The sequence below is a fragment of the Nematolebias whitei genome, chromosome 10 (genome assembly GCF_014905685.2).
Source record: "Nematolebias whitei isolate Nwh7 chromosome 10, NemWhi1, whole genome shotgun sequence".
NCBI classification, from domain to species: Eukaryota; Metazoa; Chordata; class Actinopteri; order Cyprinodontiformes; family Rivulidae; genus Nematolebias; species Nematolebias whitei.
Genome location: NC_056507.1, coordinates 33279006 through 33283224, shown reverse-complemented (window position 1 = coordinate 33283224; position 4219 = coordinate 33279006).

The following is a 4219-nucleotide window of genomic DNA, read 5'->3' as shown; positions in this document are numbered from 1 at the left end:
TTTGAAAATTGTGTTTATTTGATGACAGGTTAGAAAACACAAAAGTGTCACAGCAATACTCAAAGAGCTGGAGAACAGCTAAAGTTCAGGATTTTAATATTTCTTTTGGAAATTGTATTTTACAAAATGAGATTAAAACAAAAAAAACATGTTTGTGATTTTTGCTATCACCAACTATTATAAGTGATGTGGAAGTGATTTTGATGTGCCGTCCATTTAAATCTCCACAGAGAAAATGAAAAGTGATGCTTCTGTTACAGCCTCATCTAAAGCCCTGCTGCTCAGTGAAGACATTTATGACAACGTCGGTAGAAAAAATGATGGATGGCTCAGGATTTAACCCTAAAACTACCTGCTGCTTTAAATCAGCCAGTAACATTATCCTGGTGCCACTTTCTAACGCTCACTAACCTAAAACTGGCTGCAGAGAACAATATTCTTGTAATTATTTATTTTTACTGTAACATTAAATAGATAATCACTTAATATGAAAAAAAAATAATCTCTGCTTTCCCTCAGGAAAGAATTGTGACAGGATGTTGATTGACATCTGCCTGGTGGCAAGGTGATGGTCACCCAAAAGATACTGAAGCTACGTGGAGAAAAATAAATGCTTCGTTGTTACAGTACGGCTGGATTCTTTCTTACACTAACTGAACTTAAATTCATCATTTCTTCTAACTTAAAAACAAGCTCTTTTTTTTATGTAGAAACTTGCAAATGCTTACAAAAATACAAAACATGTAGAAGAATCATTACTTACATAACTCAAAGAGCTTCCCCTTAATTAACTTTATTAATCAATACACACAGATAATACCTGCAATAAGCTAATGTTGGCATTTCACTGAATTACAGCAGATGAGATCTCATTCCTTCTCATGCAGAACTGAAAAAGAAGTCTGCATCAATAGAAAATAAAAAGATCGCCCATTAAAAGTTCTAATTCAAAAACTAACAATTTCATGCAAGCAAACAGAATGCTCTTCATATACATCTTACTCTGCTGCAATTTTATTTTCCATCCTTCTCTACGTGCTACAAATTGTCTTATTGCCATTATTATTTTGTCCTTTATAATGTCCACCTCTCTCCTCTAATTGGTTGGCGTGTGAACACGGTGAAATGGGAGAAAATCATTCCATTATCTTGGCTCGCAGGTTTCAGGCAAGGGAGAAGTGGTCTGAATTTACTCCTGCTGATAGAATTAGCTCTTTGCTCCGACAGCTGAACAACAGAAGAGCTGAATGGACAAAAATCAGAGGGGAGTCAAACACAGCTCTGAGCCATGGGGACGCAGGCGCTTCTGCCAAGCATCGATGCTCAAAGGGTTGTTTTGAGTTATTTTCAGGATTAAACGTGTTGCAGTCATGAAACCACAGTAAAAATAAAAGCTTGTCACCAGCAGCTACAAAACATTCTGACATTTCATGTCTGTAGTGTAACTTCAGACAACGAGGCTCCCAGAGAAGATGAAACAAGCAGAACTGAACAAATCAAGTCAACTTTATTTATAAAGCACGTTTCAAACAGCAGCTGTTATCAAAGTGCTTAACTGTAAAAATCAGTGGGAGTAATTTAATGGAAAAAATAAAAAGTAATGATAGTACAGACAAATCATTAAAAGTATCAAAAGAAAAACATAAAATACTAAATCAAATCACTGTTAAATTCAGAGAAAACAGAGGAGTTTTTAGCAGAAATTTAAACACAGGAAGTGAAGTGGTCTGTCTAATGTTGGGGGCAGATCGTTCCAAAGTTTAGGACCTGATCTCCTCTGAGCTTCAGTCTGGGTTTTTGGTACAACCAAAAGCAGCTGATCAGATGATCTCAGAGCCTGAGGAGGAACATCAGGTTGAAGTAGGTCAGAGAGGTATGAGGGTGCAAGGTCATTTATGCACTTTAAGGTCAACAGGAGAGTTTTAAAATCAATTCTTATACGCACAGGGAGCCAGTTGTTACGACTCAAGGTACCCAGTTTGTAACGAGACCCATAACAACACAAGACTCAAGCTGGAAAGTGAACAGTGTTTATTATATACATATATACACGATGGTGGACTGGAACCCCTGGAAGAGGAAAGACACGGTCAGGATGGCCAGGCAAAGAGAGCAGTATAGGAAATTGATTGTTTTGTCTTGTTTCCTCCTTACAGGTGGATCGGCAGAGAAACTCTGTTGAGTCCAAGGCTTCCAGAGGTCCAATTCAACAGGCAGTTCGAGGCAGGCAAGTGGCTGGAGGGCAAAATGCAGGGAACGAGGCACAGGACCAAGGTGAAACAGGACTGGATCCAAACGACAGAATGACTGTAGGCACACAAAAACTAGGTAAGTCTTCATTAAACTCTAGTAATACTGGCTAGAAGCATAAATACCAAAAGAGGAATCAATGCTCCAGCGAAGAGTACAACTCGACTGCAGCCTTATGTAGAGTTGGAGCTCATCAGGTAGACGACCGTCAGCTGTGGGTAATCGGCGGCCATCTTGGGGCTGCAGCAAGTGCTACTCTTACACAAGTGAAGGGAGGACCAAACTGGTAAAATATGCTGAAACCTACAAGTTCCTGTTAACAGCTGAGCTGCAGCATTTTGGACGAGCTGGAGACGTGAAAGGGACTGACTGACCCCAACATAGAGAGCGTTACAGTAGTCCAGCCGTGTTGTGATAAAGGCATGGACTAGTTTTTCAGGGTCAGATCTGGTTAACATGGACTTAAACTTAGCTATATGCCTTAACTGGAAGAAGCTTTTCTGCAGAACAGAGTTAATCTGTTTATTAAACTTAAAGTCAGAGTCTAAAACCATCCTGAGATTCATAACAGACTGCTTTAGATATGGCTCAATGGATCAAGGTTTACAGGATCAGAGACAGCAGCAGAGATAGAGCTAAACACAAGGACTTCAGTCTTCTGATCATTGAAACTTTAAAAAAAATGAAGCCATCCATGCCTGGATGTCATCAAGACATTTTAACAGAGGATGAATGGAGCAAGAACTGTTGGGTTTTAAGGGCAGATAAATCTGACAATCATCAGCATAACAATGAAAAGAAAGACCGTTTCCTCAGGATAGACCCCATAAGGAGCAGACAGAGTGAAAACAGAAGGGGTCCAAATAAAAAAAAGAGACATTGAAAACAACCATCATGTCCAAGTCTTTTACAAATACTCAGATTTTCTCATACAGTGAAACGGTACAGTTATTTCTTCTTCTAAAAAAAGAAACAGCCACTAAAAGCTGTGAGGACAAGAGTCGACAGAAGTAGAGTCGTTTTGGGGAGAAAATCGAGCGGTGGAGAAAGTTAACGTGAACGTCGGTGCTAAGATCATATGCAAATGAGCTGTGCTGACATACTCTGAACTCTAACGGCAGAATTTTTGTTGCTGATTGCAACTGATTGCTAAATTTAGTTGTAAACAAAGGTGTGAAATATCTGCTGTTTTCTCTTATTTACAAAATTCCTGATGAGTTTGAGTCACGTTACCCCCCAAACAATCATTTGATATAGAAAGTGTAAATGAACATGGGCTACTGTGGTATTGCACTCTTATCTCACCAGGATGAAAGTGTTGAGGCAATGAGTTTCTATATGAAGCCTGAACATGGAAAATGATGTAAAATATCTTTGTTTCATTTAGATACGTGCTTTAACACAGGTGCTTGGACATTTCTCTCAACTTTATTGCTTGAGGTGCACTTTGTCGCTGCAAAAAACTGTGTTTGATGAAATCAAAGATTTCAGGTCTTGGATTATTTTCTTGGGTTCTGATAATACCAACAACAACATTTACTGAACCTATTGCTTCATTGCCAATATTACAAACGTAGAATGTTATGCTGTTCCCGTTGAGAAAAGGGTCACAAAATAATAATAAAAATCTTTTATTTTCAGTCATAAAATAATTTATCGTTGTTTTCTCGGCGAATAAACTAGAGGCTTGGACCAGCAGTCCCTTGCTTTTGCAGCAAACATGATCAGCCTCACATCCTCATTTCCTGTGCTCAGAATCTTGAAGAATACAGCTCAGGCTCTGATAACGTAATTACCATCTCATAGAGATCAATGGTCCCAGAACATGCAGATAATGAGACTTGGAGACACGACAAAAAGAGAGCAACAGAGACGAATGAAGTCACCAGACTCTATTCACATAATGTTTCAGTTATGGGAGTGAATGGGAGCTTACTGCTTGTGGATGTGGGGGGAGAGATTGTTTTCA